General features: G+C 33.7%; 1 protein-coding gene and 1 pseudogene across 1 annotated transcript in view; both read left to right on the forward strand.

Annotated features, from left to right (window-relative positions):
• Positions 1–18,915, forward strand: part of LOC116113527 (non-specific lipid-transfer protein 4.1-like) — a 31,660-nt gene that overhangs the window by 6,593 nt on the left and 6,152 nt on the right. The gene's annotated exons all lie outside the window — the stretch shown is intronic.
• LOC116113533 lies at positions 66–10,344 on the forward strand (annotated as a pseudogene).

Here is an 18,915-nt window from a genome sequence, read left to right on the forward strand (position 1 = left end):
CTTGGAAACCATTTCTGTCGATGGGAGCCCTGCCGATACTTCTGTAGAGAGGCAGTTGTTGATCCATGACCAAACCAACATATTGCACTGACCCTAGTGGCATTGAAGGTGTGGTTGTGGTGGTTGTTGGAAGGATATTCGAGGAAGGGATCTTTGTCTTTTGTGATGAGGGCTGGCAAGAAATCGCGAGCCTAGGAGGCATAATTATTAGAACCCGTAAGGTTTGTTTGATGAGGACCAATTTTGGTCCATCGGAAATCGGTGAGAAGAGGATGTCGCCTGATTCAGGGCGACTATTAGCGGTGGCTGGGATGATGCGAAAATGGTACAGGTAGGGATTAACATTTGGATCCAAACCCGTTTGAGGAAAAGAGTCTAGGTTGTGACCCGGTATTCCAAAAGAGGATGGGTTAGGCTTGGTGTGGGTAAAAGAATCCAGGTCATAACCTAACATTCCATATGTGTAACGGGCATTTATACAAATTTTGTAAATGTAGAAATGAAAAATAATAAATACAAATAAATGTAATTATTCAATCAATCACATAAATTAGGGATTGATTGAATGCCAAAATCATTCATTGATCTCAACCAGCACAAACCAAGGAAAAGTTGTAAAGAATTTGTGCATTCTAGGGCTGCAAACGAACCGAGCTATTCGTGAACAGCTCGATGTTTGTTCGATAATTGTTCAATTCAACTCGATAACATACTGTTTGCGAACAAGTCGATGTTCGTTCGATAATATGTTCGATTCGAGTTTGAACATAGGATGCTCGTTCAATTATGTTCGCGAACATACGGAGTTCGACTGATCCATCAATTTGTGAACAATCTGTTCGATTATTTGTTCGTTTATTTTCGAAAAACATGGTATACATTATTATATATATTTATATTTTTTCTTTTTTTTTTTTCTTTTTTATATTATGTTTGGTTTAGTTTGGATGAATTTTTTTTAATGGTAATCAATAATAAAATATTATGATGCTTTTGTTTTTCTTATATATATAATATGTTTGATTTTTTTTTTTCAAATGTCATCAATAATTAAATATATAAGTATATAACATTTTAATTAAAAAATAATAAATTATTATGATACATAGCATAACAAATTTAATAACATAATATATTGTATACTCAAGTGATATATAACATAGCAAATCTAATAACATAATAGCTTCATATTTATCCAAATGTAATTAATAATTAAATATTATGAGATAGCATTTCAATTAATAAATAATAAATGTAGTATGATAAATTGATGAACATAACATATTGTATAATCAAGTGATGTATAACATGAAAAATTTAATAACATAATAGCTCAATTAAATATAGTATGGTAAATTGATGAACATAACATATTGTATAATCAAGTGATATATAATATGACGAATTTAATAATGTAATAGCTTAATTAAATATAGTATGACAAATTTATGAACATAATACATTGTATAATCAAATGATATATAACATGACAAATTTAATAACATAATAGCTTAATAAACCTTAATTAATCACACATTTGTATTGATCATACTTACAATAGACCCTCATACCGCTATGAATTTATAGATGTTGTACAAAATATATATGTAGACAGTAATGATAATATATATATATATAGATATATATATTATATTAGATCTATATATATATATATAATAATAATAATAATAATAATAATAATAACCTATGATTTTGATAATTTAATAACACATTAAACATATTTAATCTATGATTAATATATATATAATAATAATTTTGTGTGTGTGTAGATATATATAACAAATTAATCACTGTATTGATTATTTATTACAATAGACCTTATTCTACTGTGAATTAATAGGTGTTGATACAAAATATATATGTAGACATTTAAAATATTTATGATAATTTATGTAATAATAATATATATATGATAACCCATAATTTTGGTAATTTAATAATATATTAAACATATTTAAACTATGATTAATATATATATATATCCCAATAACCAACAAACTAACCCGGCTCAACCCAAATTTTAAAACAAAAATCCAAACCCAATTCCACATTTTCCCTTACCCGACCCAAAATCCAAATCCAATTCAGTCGCAACCTTAATTTGGTTAATTGAACGAACTCGAACAATCTTAAGTTATTCGAACGAGTTATTCGATATTTACAAGTTATTTGAACGAGTTAATCGAACGATCATAAATTGCTCGTTTAGTTAATCGAACGAACTCAAACAGCTATTTTGTGTTCGTTCGAGTTCGAACACGATTTTGAACACCCTTTTGTGCTTATCGAATGAGTTTCGAACGGAGTAGAGGTGGGCAGGGACCGGTCCCAAGTAGGCCCAGGCCTAGTCCCAAATGGGACCAGTCCCAGGCCCATGAGAAAAATTAGGACCTCGACCAGGCCTTAGGCTTGGTAGGGACTGGTCCTATGGGGCCTAGGACCGGTCCTAGGACCAGTCACATGGGGCTTGGATAATTAATTTTTCCCCCTCAATTTTTTGTATATTTGGGGGCAAAATGAAATTTTATGGGGGGTTTTTAGTATTTTTTAGGGGTAAAGTTTATAAAGTTTATAAATTTTTTAGACCTGGAAGATCTTTTTTTTTTTAATAAATTTTGTAAAATGTCATTTTGACCCTCTTAATTTATATTTATTTTCAAATTAACATGGGGTTTTATGTAATTTGGCAGGGGACTATATTGAAAAAATACAAATTTTTTTGGGCCTAGGCCTGGGACCAGTCCCAAACTTGGGCCTTGGAGGAGGGCCCTCTTCCTTAGGGACCAGACCTCCTAGGTCCAATCCTCTCAAGGATCGGTCCTAGGACTAGGTTTTCGAGTTAGACTTTTGGGTCCGATCCCAAATGCCCAGCTCTAGAACGGAGCGTTCATTCGTGTTCGATTAGTTTGTGGGCCTAGTGCATTCCATATTTCGTCAGATTGTAATAATAACCTCTCGAATAAACTAACCGTCAAACCATAAAATTCCTCCACGTTTCCATTCCACGTCTACCGCACTAGCCACCCAAAAACACCCCACATAATTCTCTCTCAATAGTCNTGTTACAAGGAGGCATCAGATTCGCCGCGACTTCGAGAAAAGTCGGTCTTAGAGTTTAGTAAAGGTTGCGGTTTCATTTCTTCGCCACTGGAAATTGAAGCCGCCAGTTTTGATTTTTTTTTTTCTTTTTTTTTTTTTTAACAGTCAAATTATTACTTGTTTATTAATCATTTGCTTTAACTTTAACCTCTTCCTACCAAATCCAACAAACTAATTAACTAAACTTCTTTTAGGGTAGCTTTTTTTAATATTAAAATCAATGGACGCAAAAATTAAAACCCAAATCTAAATGCTCAAATTCTCATTTAAGTCATTTTTCAAATGTAAATACCAAGTAATGAATTTCATTAAACCATAATCTCAAATTGATTTGTGGGGAGATTTGAATTTTACGGAAAGCAATATCCACTTACATCTTAACTTTGGATTTCAAGTAATGTGACACTAAAACCTTTTCTATCTAGGTCATTGTTAGGGTAAAAAAATGTCATCGGCCCAGATAGGCCCAAAGATAGAGACACCTTCAATAAAGCTGAAAAGCTCGGACCCAATTCCGATGGGGCTCAACTCAGAGTTTTGCAAATGAGGCCTGTCTGGCACTCTTCCCTAGTCCTCACCATCTGGATCCAAGCCTTCTGATTCTAGAACACCTTCTAGACTTCAAACCAACTTAGAGCCCACAGTTGCCTACAAACGATAGTACTACCTGAACTCTGCTAAAGAAGTCAATTGCTATCCCAATTCGTCTAAGGTCTGTATCCTAGGCATACCGAGACTCCTTTTCCTACTGAGATAAGGGAGCCAAAGGCTCCACTCTTTGGGGAGACCACCGCTGCAAGGACTCCCAGTCCTACCAGGATTCGAAGAACATGCAGTCGCTATTTAAGCAAAGGCCAGCCCTCTCACAAGTAGAGACATTTACACCTTCAGAACCTGAAGTCCCCACTCTGGAGAACTTCGCATTACAGTTGTAGTCACAGTCCCCGACTAGACTTCCAGTAACCTTTCTTCTCCCTAACCCTCACTAAACCAACCTCACTCAGCCTTGCTGACTTGACCGTTGGAGCACCTACGACAAACATCACCCCGGTGTTTTCCGTCTGCTTCATGCTTGTTTTCTTACGTGTGCAGTTGCAGCAGATCGCTAGTGGCCTCAATCTCATGGGATCAGTCCCTCTTTCCGTAACGGTAGATTTTTGCATTTACAGTCATTAGATTGTTTTCATGGACAAAACTAGAAAATAATTTTTGAGAGGGTTATATATACATAAGAAAGAATTATGGTCATATTGATATAAAGAAATGAATATACCACAAGATAAAATAATTTTATTATAACATTATTAAGAGAAAAAAAAAAATATTTTTTTTAATTTAAGAATTAAGAAAAATATAATAAAAGAGTAATAGAAACAAGAGAAGAGATTACCAAAACAGATTTGAGAAGTAAGAAAAAAAATTTCTATTAAGCTTATTATGATATAACTGTATCCTTATACAAAATTAAAACCATCTTAACCCAATATTGTTAAGTTATATATTATTACAAAGAAATAATATTGACCCCGTCTATGGATCAGTAACCACAATTACACTAGTGGTAATTTTCTATTTATAATCAATAATTCATCATTTTTTTTTGTACTAACCGGATATTAACAAAGTGTAAAACTGTAAAGGATAGACATTAAAATTTCAATTACATCAGTTAAACTAATAACAAACAATTATAATTAAATATTTAGTATATGTGGTTGTAGAAAAATTGCACCAACCAAAGGGAAGTGATTAAATATTGGACCCACATAAGATATGTGTGTAGTTCTCATGGATCAATTATGAAGTAATTCAATGATGAAGGAAAAAAATAAACAATAAGGTATGCAAAGAAAAAAGAACAAAACCTTTTAAGTGGTTTGGCTACGATAATGCAAAAATTACATCTATTGTTATATTATTGAGATTGAGAGGGGTACGATATAGCTGATCTGATTAAAAGAGTATTATGATTTTCTCATTTATGAGTTCTCTCTCGCAAAGCCTGAAACATAGTATATTGGTTGGTACAGTACACGTAACAAAGTTTGAGTTTGAGATATAAATCAAAATTCGTTAAACGATAAACTGAGTGATCATCGCCTAATTGTGAGAGATCCATATCGAGACATAGTTGGAGCACAACTGAGGATTTATCAACCTTCCGCATAAACCAATATAAGTAATTTTCATTTAGCGGCATAGATTTATCGAGTTATGTTGTGTATTTATATGAATACTATTATTACAGTAATTTTCTGTTTAAAGGTATATTGATAAATCTTTCCACTGTCACATCACAAAGTCTGTGCTTGAAGTACTAGTGTGGAATAAAAATATTGAAATCAAAACTGCTTTTGAAACTCGATTGGATACTTGTTCTGGACACTTATGATAGTTACTTTTGGAAAAAAATATATTCTATAAAAATATATAAATAAAGTATGGCTATTAAGCCATTTACAAAATTAGGTATTTTGTAATTTGATTTCGTTAACAAGTAAATTTCCCCCCAATTTGTCAGCTTTTTTCTTGAGCTGGGAATACCGATGAATAATTTTACTAAAAAATATATAAAATCTCAATTCATGTGTGGATAATTTTACAAAAAACTATCACAATTTGTGTTTCTTGAGTAACGATTACATTATATTTAATAAATATACTTGGTCAAGTCTGTATAATTAATAATAATTATTATTAAACTTTCGCTTGATGCCTGAGAATACAGTAAAGCATGAGATGCTGGAATTGTGTTCCCTTGATGGAACGATTAATGTAATTCAATGATGGAATTTCTCCTTAATCTTTATTTATTTATTATTTTGTTTATAAATTTTTAAAGCTTCGTAAACAGATCAATAATGTTGATAATAACTATAACCTTTCATAAGTTTTAAAGAGGATATTTTTTAGCATACAATTTCAACTAAACCTAAAGGAAGTTTGAAGCATTTAATTGTAAAATTTAGAAACGAGGTCCAGTTTGTGTCTTACAATGATCGTGGACTCAAAATTGTATTTATTGCCATGATTAATAATATTTTCTTAATGGTTGAATTTCAAAGGTTGTATGCTGGACCAACGTCAATGTTTAACTGCAAGTTTTATGTTTTCCCGATCACCAACTAACATAATTGGTTTAAATACAGAAAAAACAAAGGTTAGATGACAATGCCGTCGAGTTCAAAATATGCATTAAAGTTGACATTTGTAACCATCTATGTTGGTCAGGAATAGGTAAGAGAGTTTCGTTATATGATTTGAGTTCGCAATACCAACTGCCACTACGGAGTTTAATGGTTCTTTCGAGAGTTCTAGGTGTAGTATTCAAGAGGTCCTAATTAGAATCCATACGATATAATAAAGGATATTTATTAAAAGCTTCAACTGACTCTTAACTGCCGGATTATTAAGCGTGCTCGTAAACGTGGCGCTGGATACATAGGATACCAAAAACAAGAAAAAAAGTTCAAATACCTTCTTATTTATTTTTTAAAAGTTAAGGAACTTGTAGACGACATGACAAAATATCAAAAGACTGTAAACAGTTGTCAAAAATAAATCAAAAATCCCCCTTTTTTATTATGTTTATTTTATAAAATAAAGATTAAGAGAATATTTGAAATTCAGTAAACTCAATAACAAGTATAAATTTTGATGCGCCTCACTTAAGAGCGGTATTAGTATTTATCTTCATAAACTTGAAGGTGTTTAGTTAAACCTCTTAGTATTTATTCTTTTATTTGTTCTTCTACGTCAAGTCTCAATTTTTAAGAGTTTGTTAAGAATTAGATTGCTTTTTTTTCTTTAGACGTATTGATGAAACTAAGCATCATAAAAAACGTTGCGTTTAGGATGACCAATATATTTTAAGAAGAATACAACATTAAACACAATTAGTGATGGAAATTCAATAATTAAAATATTATCAATTTATGACTTCTAATGAAGTTTGGTTAAGTACTTAGGTTCTAATTATGGTTGTGGTGAGTTATATTTTGTCGGCGATAAAATACCTAGTAAGAAATTTTAAATGAAATTAGAATTTTTTGCGAAGAAAAAAACTCTACAATCATTTACTTCACATAAAAATTAGCATATAAGATGCAATAAAATTCGCTTTAATTAAAGTTAATTTTAACACACATGAATTATGCATCCATTGCTATTTAAATTTTTATTTTAAGTTATAAGGAATATTGATGCATAGCATAGGTCTACAAAAGTATTAAATTAGTTTTATTATTATTATTCATAGTTTAGTATTACTTCCATATTAAGTCAAATCAGGTAGAAGATTCAGCCATTGATAAAGAATCAGCGATTTTAGTAGAATCTGCCCTTTAAATTGTCTAAAATAACAAGTATGAAAGCAGTGCTCAACATAAATTAATATAAAGCACACAATACTAATAAGGGAAATATACTCCTCCAAACTAACAATACCATAGATAAAAACTTTGACTCTGAAAATAATATTTTTTTTATTGTAGAGACAATAATGTCCCTAGCTAACATTAACCTAAATTTACATGAAGGTTCGGACTACATACATTACATATGCTGAATAGAAGGGTTTTACTCCGTCATTATTAAATTGCTAGGATCTTGAATAATAATAATCCTTAAATTCCATAGAGCGGCAGTAAAGATGTAAATGAAGCTGAAAACAGGTAATACACATTCTTGACTTACCAAAAAGCATTTTGACCAAGAAATTTCTCTCAGGCTATTGCATTTCAGTGGGTCAGTCGAAAGACCACCCAAGCTAAAGAAAACTATAAGCGGCAAAAAACTGGAAGAACTTCCAAGCGGTGATCTTTCGTTGAGTTGATGATTCAATTCCAACGGTCAGTGATGTTTACCCGGACACTTTGCCATAAAGATAAACTTGACATCACGATCTCTTGTCAGCCAAAAAACGCCCCTTAAACCCCATTTAGGCGTCGTTCTTGAAAAATAATAATAAAAAAAACACAGTCAATTTGAGTTTTCTAGATCAATCAGAAAAAAAAAAAAAGATATGCAAAGAATAAGTTCATGTTGCTTCGTCGTTCCCACGTTGCGTATTGGTAAATCTAAAAGCTTATAAATACGAACCATCTTCTCTCAAGCAACTCACAGTGTAACAAATAGCAATAACAAAGAGCTCAATCTCTCCATCTTTCAATTTCTTTACTTTCAAAATGGTGTATCCAAGCGGACCTCTGAGTTGATGTTCAATCCATTCTACCTTCGCCTCTCGCTACGTCGAAACTCACTTCCTAGGTGAATTTAAGAAGTTTATTTTGTTGTTTTGTTTTATTATTATTTTTTTTGGAGTGGTTTTGAAGGTAAAATATTTATGTTATGTGGTTGATGATGGTGGTGGTGCAGTGTTTCCGAGCCGGATAACTCGATACGGAAGGAGGCGGCCGCGTACCGATCATAAACGTAGAGCTGATGCTGATGGGAATCCGAGGTTGAACTTGGCCTTCATTTGTGACGACCGTGGATGGAGCCTGAGTGTGATAAGCTTATGATGGGCGCCATCAACAAGAACTAGTGTGGCATGGATAGTACCCTGTTACCACGAGCTTCAGGTATATTCTCTTCTCTAAATACTTTAAAATTTTACTACAATGATTTTGTAAAATTCTCAAAAACAATGATGGATAATTGGCGTGCGATATAGTTCGACCCATCTCAATGATTGACCGGGTTCTGTATGCTCCACACTAGTAGAAAACTGTAACAATTAATATTGGTGATTGTGTTTGATCAGAAAACCGATGCGTGAACATGATAGCAAGGGCTATTCAACGCTCCACTGAGAGGGACTCAGAGGCAGCCGTTGGAGTGGAACAGATAGGGTCATCGGAGGGCAATTATGGCGGAAGCTTGCATTCAAAAGAAAGTGGCAAAACAAGCGCAAGGCGAGGGCACAACCTTATGACAAACCCAACATCGTCATGGAAGCCAATGTCCAGGTATCATACAAAGTATACCATTAGTAAATAACTTTGTGATAGAGTTTGTTCAGGGTGATGATCCTGAATCTGATCGACATGCAATTTTAATATTATGTGAGGTTATGCTGGGAGAAATTTGCAAGGTATTTTGAAGTGGAGCTGAAGGAAGTTTAAACTGAGGGAAGGTTACTATGTGATGGACCCAGTCAAAGCTGTAGAAATGGTGGATGAAAACACTATTTGTGTTGATGCTATCCTCGGTTTACTCTCAATGGAGAATTTGAAGATGTCAAACTATTGAACCGATCTTTGGCTCGAAAGAACAAGCAAACTGGGTATATGTCATATTCAAACCATAATATTGACTCTCTTAAATTTTTGAACAAGTTAATTCTAAATTATAATTAACTATATCTTGCTGATTTACAGATGGGATACTCCAATTCATGTTGATGCTGCCAGTGGTGGATTTATTGCTCCATTTTCCGTACCCAGAGCTTGGAATGGGATTTCAGGCTTCCATTGGGGAAGAGCATTAACGTCAGTGGCACACAAATACGGGCTTGTGTACGCCGGAATTGGGTGGGTTATGGAGGAGCAAAGAGGACTTGCCTGATGAACTCATCTTCCACATTAACTATCTTGGAGCTGATCAAACCCACTTTCACTCTCCAATTTCTCCAAAGGTAACCACAATAATTACTCCATTTCTTATTATACACACATGTGATATTTGGGCTCACTTTCAAAGATATTGTTCGATTAACGCGTCGAATAGGACGCTCGGAGCCCCACATTTTGTTCCAGTTGTTACACACTGATTTCAACCTCTCAATAAATAAACTTTATATATGAAATTTGATTTTTGTGTAGGTTCCAGTCAAGTCATTGCGCTCATACTATCAACTAATTCGATTAGGCTGGGAGGGACTACCGCAATGTGATGGAGAATTGTCACGAAAAACGCGATGGTACTCAAGGAAGGATTGGAGAGAAAACAGGCTGCTTCAACATCGTTTCAAAGGACGATGGAGTTCCTCTGGTGGCCTTTTCTTCAAGGACACCAAACGCCATAACGAATTTGAGGGTAGCCGAAATGCTGCGTCGTTTCGGATGGATTGTGCCGGCATACACCATGCGGCAGACGCTCAACACGTTACCGTGCTTCGAGTTGTGGTAGAGAAGACTTCTCCCGTAACCTCGCGGAGCGTCTCGTGCTCGACATCACAAGGTACTGCACGAGCTCGATAGTCTTCCTGCAAAATGTCTGTGACTTGTGAACAGAAAAATGGAAAGAATGGGCTGTGGTGAAGAAGACTGTGATGGAACTCAGAGGAAGTCATGATTATGGAAGAAATTCGTCTTGGAAAGGAAAACTAACAAGAACACAATTTGCTAGATTTTAATTTATTTTTATTAACATGTTCGGATAAAATATTTGGTATTAATTTCATGTAATCGATGAGTTTCCGACTCTTAAATTAATCATTGCCTTATTGAGCTTCATGTTTGCATATGTCTTTAATGTTAACAAAAATGTTTTTTAGAACCAAAAATTAGTTAAAGAAACTATTACCATTTGACGTATAATATTGTTAACAAAACAACTTTTAAGCTTGTTTTCATATAAACCTTTTACTCGATCTATAACGCTTAATAAAAAGAATTCTCAAATTTATATCCTTAAATTAATCTCCAATTTTCATTATGTTTAGGTCTTTAAACATGATCATATAAAAAAAATCTTGTAAAATCTAATTATAGTTTAAATTTAAAAAAAAAAAGAAAAAAAAAGTATCAAAATAAGTTTCAGATTGTTACTTAAATTGAAACCCTTGATGATTAAGTTGTAACTAAAATCCAACATTTTGTTTATTCCTGTCTAACGATAAGGGCTGCAACCTGCAAGGATAGGAGTTAATGCAAGTGTCATATTTGATTTAGCATTTCGCGCGAACTAAATGGCCCAATAAGTGCATTTTAACATATTAAAAAGGCCCAAAGTCTTGAAGATGAGGCTAAAATTCAAAGGTTGGACAAGGGAAGACACAATAAACATAGAGTGACAATATCAAATTGAAGTTTGTAAACTACTCATTTCAAAAAATTTCGCACTAAAAGCTAGTGTGGCTATAACCACAGTAGATGATCAGTAGTTAATTAAGACTTTTGAGTGTATTACTTAAAATGTCTAAGTTCAATTCACATTGACTATTAATAGAGGTAGCTACTAGAATTTGTTTGGTTCGTAGTTTTGGGATTCTAAGAATTAGTTAAGGTGTGCGTAAGTTGATCGAACATCTTCGATCATAAAAAAAATATGTCTACTAAAAAGAGTGAAGTGTGAACATGTGAATTACTAGTTTTTATTCGATCAATAAACAAAATATATCTCTTATTTTCATTTTCTCTTTCAGTCACCTAATTATTAATAAATTCTAGGAAATCTATTTGAAGATTTTCGAATCTTCACCTCATTCTCCAAAATTTAACTTATGTTAAAATTATATTATTGCAAAAAGACATAGTAATTCCTCATTAATGCCACATTTATTCCTCTATAACCTATAATTCTTTAAGCAAGTGTATTACATAAGCCATACGCAATTTGGACACTCAAAGTCAAAGCACCTTAGTGGAGGCATATATTATACAAGACTCTCAAGGACATCATTGAAACCATTGCATGCTCAACTTACAGTTACGTGTTCACACTAAATTTTCTCACCACTAACAAAAACAATTGCGGAAACTCCAGAAAAAACCAATGAAGCTAAAATGAACCAAATCTTAGGTGTCAACTTATGAACGTTTCACTCACTAATCATCTCAAAACAATCAAATGATTGTAATAATAACCTCTCGAATAAACTAACCCTCAAACCATAAAATTCCTCCACGTTTCCATTCCACAACTACCGCACTAGCCAACCAAAAACACCCCACATAATTTTCTTCTCAAAATTTCACTATTTAAACTCGCTGTGTTTTGGCTTTCAGAATCAGTGTCGGATCAGTTCTAGTTATTTGAAGTCGAGAGAGAAATGACATTAATGATCATGAAAACTTGCGTTGTGGCTTTGTTCTTGGTGGTGTTGGTGGGTTCAAAGGGTTTTGTTGATGGGGTGGAGGTGTGGGAAGACTCCAATTAGGTCAGCGGCGACTAGCTTGAGCCCGTGTTTGAGCGCGGCTGGAAATGCCAGGGCTAAGGTTCCGCCACTCTGTGCTCAAAAGTAGGTGCGTTGATCAAGACTGCACCAAAATGTCTTTGTGCCGTTTTGTTGTCGCCTTTGGCTAAGCAGGCTAGAATTACCCTGCCATTGCTATTACAATCCCCAAACGATGCAACATTAAGAAGAGGTCCGCCGGAAAGAAGTGTGGAAGTAAGTAATTCAAAGCTAGTTTCCCATTTTATGTTTTCATTTTCATTGCATGGTGGCAAGTTGAACAAGCATTATTAAGGCAAAACCCAATGATTAATCATTTATATATTTATTTTTAAATGTTAGTTTTCAATGCTTTTATCTTGTGATTTTCTTTTTCTTGTATAGGACATTGCCATAGTGCCATTGGTCAAGTGTCATTTCAATGACTAAGCTTTCCATTTTTTTCTGAATACCCAATTGAATAAAATCAATGTGCCAAAACGCATTAGTGAAAAATTTTAATGCATTAATGATTGCCAAAAAGAATAGGCATTCCTGCTTTTCGTTCGTTAAGCAGTAAATTTTTTTCTGGATAAGTTTCTATCTAGAATTGCATTGGAGATATTTAAACTTCTAAGTGTAACAAAGCCATTGATTTGAAAAAAATATATATCAATTTTAACCTTGTGTCTCAATATATAATTAATTTTGAATTTGATTTTGCAGGGTACACCGTCCCATGAGAGGAGAATCAAAATAGAGTAATCAACAGTAGAGAAAGGAATAACACAGTGTGTTATGATATGAGGTGGTGGTAGATAGCAAGTGATAAATAAAATTGGCATTCAGGTCACTTGATGACCCATTTGGCCAGTAGTTGTTCCATGCTTTTGTTGGCTTGATGTAGAGTTTGCGGTAATTTAAATATTGTTCTTGTGTTAATCTTCTTCTCCTCCTTCTCCTTGCAATTTTTTTTTTTTTTTTTAAATGATATTGTGATTTATATTATATTTTTTTAAAAAATAAACATGAAGCTGGGAAATTTTTTATTAAAAAATAATCTAAAAAGGATAGTAATTATAGAATAGTTGGGTCAAACATATCTCTACAACTTATTGTTTGAACTTCTTAATGATGAGTTTAAAATAATCCATTTAATTAGTCCAATTTATCCCCATTTTATAATGTTGCATGATTGATGAATAAATAAACTTAGAGAATGCTACGCTCGCAACTTATCTCATAAATATCTATACAACTCTGATGTGGCAGTTGAGTTTGATACTGTCACGTCAGTCTACCACACTGAAAGCACAAAATGATTTTAACTAGACCAAAGAAACGATAATTCCTTCATTGGGAACGGTCGTTCCTTATGAAGGAATGACGTTCCTCCAGAAAAATATTTATTCCTTATCCATGAACAATCTTCCTCATGAAATGTGCACCTAAACTAAAACAAGTGTGTCTAATAAAATTCTAGGTAATCTATCTGAAGATTTCGAACTTCCTGTCATTCTCCAAAATTTAACTGTCAAAAAGTCATAGTAATTACTCATGAATATCATATATTTAACCCTATAACCTATAATTCTTTAAGCAAGTATATTACATAAGCCATACGCAATTTGTGATACTCAAAGCACCTTAGTGGAGGTAGATATTAATAGAAGACTCTCAAGCACATCATTGAAACCATTGCATGCCTCAACTCACAGTTACGTGTTCACACTAATTTTCTCACCACTAACAAAATAATTGCCCAAACTCAAGAAAAAAACCAATAAAGCTAAAATGAACAAAGGGAAGAATCAAATGATTGTGTAAGAATCGAGATGGTGAAACAAAGGCTAACAGTTCAAGATAATGATACTGCCAAAGTATGCCAAAGAGAAGAAAAGAAGAGAGAAGAATTTCTATATATTCCGTATTGTATAAGTATGTACAATGGTTAATTTATACAAATTTTGTAAATCTAGAAAAGGAAAATAATAAATACAAATAAATGTAATTATTCAATCAATCACATAAATTAGGGATTGATGAATGCCAAAATCATTCCTTGATCTCAGCCAACAGAGATCAAGGAAAAGCTATAAAGAATTTGTGCATTCCATAATTCATCACTCCCCTCCAGCTTGTGGTTTGTAGATATCAAAAACTCCAAGCTTGCTAAGTAGATATGAATGTTGTTGTCTGCATAATGGCTTTGTGAAAATGTCTGCTAGTTGTTCTAAAGTACGAATGTGCAAAGCCTTGATTACCCTTTATTGTATTTTGTTTCTGACGGAGTGGCAATCAATTTCTATATGTTTCGTTCTCATGGAATACTGGATTCACTGCTATGTCATTTGCAGCTTTGTGTCACAGTATAAAATGACAGGCTTCTTACTTGTACCTTTAGATCTTCCAATAACCCAGAATCCAGATGATCTACATGTTGTCTTTGTCATGACTCTATATTCGGCTTCTACTGAAGATAGAGATACTGTTGATTGTTCTTAGTCTTCCAAGAAATAAGAGCTCCCTTTAGCTTGATGCAGAAACCTGTAAGTGATTTTCTTGTTATTGGACATGTGGCCCAGTCTGAGTCACGTGAGCTGTGATATCCAACTCTTTGTCTCAAGGAAGAAGGAGTCCTAACCAGGACACCCTTTTAAGTATTTTAGAACCTTTATCGCTACTCTTTGTGAGATTATTTAGGTCCATGCATGAACTGGCTAAGAATGTGGAATACAAACTAATGTGTGGATGAGTCATGGTGAGTGAGATCAATCGCCCAACAAGTCTTTGATACTTAGTAGGTCTTCTAGAGGTGGATCATCTTCAAAGGATGATATCCGCTATCATATTCTGAGTAGTCAGCTTTGTATTCTATTCTATGGAATAATACTTGGCTTGCATCCTAATAGCCTTGAATTAGAAATGAGTTCCAATACATATTTCCGTTGGCTAAGAGATATTCCCGTGGGAATCTTGCAATTTTAATGCCTAGGAAATACTTTGGCTCTCTTAGATCTTTATTCGGAAATGTCTGTTGAGATGCTCTTTTAGGATTTAATGCTTGCTTCATCATTTCTGTAATAAGAATGTCATCGATATAGATGATGAGAGCAATGAAAGTTTTACCTTTGTGCCAGGTAAATAATGCATAGTGATGTTAGGACTGAACAAATCCTATGTTAGTGAGAGCTTTACTGAATTTCTCATTCCATTGTTGGGATGCTTATTTTAGCCCATAAATAGATTTTTGTAGATGACATATTGTGTTCTCCCCCTATCTGCAAAATCCCGAAGGAAGATCCATATAAATTTCCTCATGAAGATCACCATGAAGAAAGGCATTATGAACATCAATTTGATGGAAAGGTCAATCACGAACAGAAGCCACTGTAAGAAAAGCATGAATAGTGACATTGTAAAAACCCCCTCCAGTCAGGTATCCTCTGAATATCCCTTAATGAGAATCCGAGGATACATGTGGAGAACGAGTTGTATTTAGAAAAAAAAATCTGTATAAGGATAATAATAATAATACAAAACATGCATATAAAATATCACGCAGGATCTAAACTTATAATTTAGAAACTTTAAGAAATTACAGAATCAAAACATATTTATAGGGTGGAGCTTCCAAAGGTATTTCTCAAATATTTATATTTAATTATACATTATTTACATCAAGATAAAAACATCGAGATGACAATAAATCATCTCCCCTCACGTGTAGTCCCGCTGTCTCTAGCATCCCTCGCTTCTAGTCTACCTGCAAAGCAATCAACAATGAAAGAAGTGAGCGCTAAATCACTCAGTAAGGAATGATCTATTTCATTTGAATGTACTGTTTGATCTTTATTAAACATATATGTTAACACATCACTTATCTTTTACATCTAGGGATACTTCCCCTTTTATTACTAAGTCATATGCTTTTCATCATTTTATCCATGGCTAGATAAACATCAATGTGTACACATACAAATAAGTATGTACACATAGTACACACACATCACATGTCATGACATAACATCTAAAATCATCTAACATGAGTATAAATCATCTCATGATGTAATAACATCATAACTCATGTAATGCAACTAAATGCATATGAAACATTTAACGTCTAGCCGATCGGACTTTTCTTAGCATCTTAAGCACTTCATATCATCTAGCCTCAAATATTCATAGAGCTCATATCATCAGGAGGCGTGCTTACGCGTCATTTAGCATCTAAAGCATATATTCATCTTTCCTCAACCGGTATACGAGGATATGCTTACGCGTTTTCCATCGTGTCTATATGCATCTCTATCATGTATTTGCATCTCTAACATCTTATGGCATGTAAATACATATTTTGGTAAGTTAATACTTTAATTCATTTATGGATTATCAACCCATTTACATTACCTCTTGCTCACATACATCATCTTAAAACATGTATATATTGCATCTTCATGCCATTTCATAACATTAATCATGCATTGACATCATGACCATGTATATCTTTAAAGATCATCTAACTAATGGGTAAACATTAGTACATGGCATAATTACAATAATACATGAATAATCAATTCATAATCATAAGAATTGATTATGTTAAATCTTAAACTTTAATAACCAGGTTATGCTTCAGGCCATTTTCCATCCTTTTCTCAAATGAATTGGCTCTTGGCATAAACATAAAAGTTATAGGTCTGTGTCTTAGCTTTCTAATGCTTCAAGAATCATTCATTTGATATTATAACTAAGTATGGTCAAAATACAGAAGCAGGGTTAACAAAACCTCCAAGCTCACTAAATCCGAATTTTCATATTAACTATGCACATCAATTCCTATGACATTAACCAAAGGTTAACTTATAGATCAAATAAACCTCCCTTAATAGTTTTAACATATTAAAGGAAGTGTAAAATCTCATTCCCATAACCATCCATTATTGCTATAACATTGTAAGCTAATGCAAAACAACACATCAACACTTCTAATAGCAACCATTCAACACCATGTGGCCTCCCTACTACAAGTTTTGCCACAATCAGCATCTACACTTCATTTTCTTCAATCAAACATAACAACTCATAAAACATAAATAGCCATAACTTCATGTATAATGATTCAAGGCAATAAGTAGAATAAATGAGTTCAACTACACTTGCCATCAACTAATTCTATGCCTTAAAGCTTAATTTAAGGTTTCATAAAAATCTACAAACCCTGGCATAAACCCTAAAGTCATGGGAGGTTCTTCCTTACCTTTTTAAAGACTTCCTCCAACAAATCCTTTGCCTTTGACTTCTTTACACCTTAATCCTTCATATATAACATTATACACTCAATATCTACTTCAAATCTTCAAATCACATCAAAACTAAAGTTTTAAATTACCTTAAACCCTTCAAATTGAAGATCCAAGGCTCCTATCTTGTTCTCTTGAAAAATTATGTAAAACCCTTGAAAACCTAGAGAAAGAAAGCTTGTTTCATGGAAGATTTGAGAGAAAATGGGAAGAAATGTTGAGAAGAAATGCTCTCTCTTGGCTTGAACGAAATTCACTCATTATAGGAAAATATTTCATTTATTTTCCAAAATTATGCAATTGGCCCAATTATTTTAATTGTATAACTCATAAGTCCTTAATTCTTCATATAAGGGCATTTTGGTCATTTCACACTAGACATAATTATTACTTAATTAATGCCATTAAATGCAATGAAGCCTATCATCCTGACTTTTTCAATGCTTATCCATAGGCAAAATAACCATTTGCCCCTAAGCCTCTTTGTGAATAATTGATTCATACCGTTCCAAATGAATTGACTATTTTGCCCTTAGTTAGATTTATGCTTTTAACAAAATTAACATCTAAAGGACTATTTTGAGTTAGGAACATACCTTTGATATCTTGGGTATTACAGAAGTTTGGCTACTAGTGAAAAAGTGTCATGATAATCAAAACCTTTACGCTGAGTGTATCCTTGGCCACTAATGAGCTTTGTATCGTTTAATGGAGCCACAGCATGATGCTTGATTTGTAGACCCATTTACAGCCAATGAGTTTTCTATGAGAGGGGGCGAGGCATAGATCCCAGGTATGATTATGAGATAAAACAGTAAGCTCAGCAGCCATGGCTTAACGCCAGTGAGAATGTTGAATAACATCTGAGTAAATAGTGGGGTTCTCGTTCAACGGAGATGTGACTGATACAAGCTTGTGTATAGGAGAAGGATGATCATAGCTCACATAATTGGAGGTAGGGTACATTGTATCTGAAGGATCTGAAATGGTGGGACATACATAATGTACTGCCTAGATTGGTGGTCAAGTCTGGCGAGTATGTGTGTGCATAGGAATAATTGGAGCCAGAACAGGGGGATCTTGGTGGAGAAATAGGACTAGGGATATGAATAGGTGAATCTACTATAGTATTATCAGTGGTTAATGTGTCAGAGTCAATAGTAGGAGTGTTGGGCTGAGAAACCAATGGATTAGGTATCATAGTGAACAAAGGATCTTAAAGAGTATCAGTGTCAGGGAACAACTTGGGTGATGGTGGTGGAACAGTATCCTCTGTGGCAAATAGAAAGATGCCTTCATGAAACACAACATCTCCGGAGATCAAAAACTTGTTTGCAACTAGATCATATAGCCTGTAACCTTTTTGAAGCATAGGTTATCCCATAAAAATACAGC

This window comes from Pistacia vera, unplaced genomic scaffold (assembly GCF_008641045.1).
Source record: "Pistacia vera cultivar Batoury unplaced genomic scaffold, PisVer_v2 Contig680, whole genome shotgun sequence".
NCBI classification, from domain to species: Eukaryota; Viridiplantae; Streptophyta; class Magnoliopsida; order Sapindales; family Anacardiaceae; genus Pistacia; species Pistacia vera.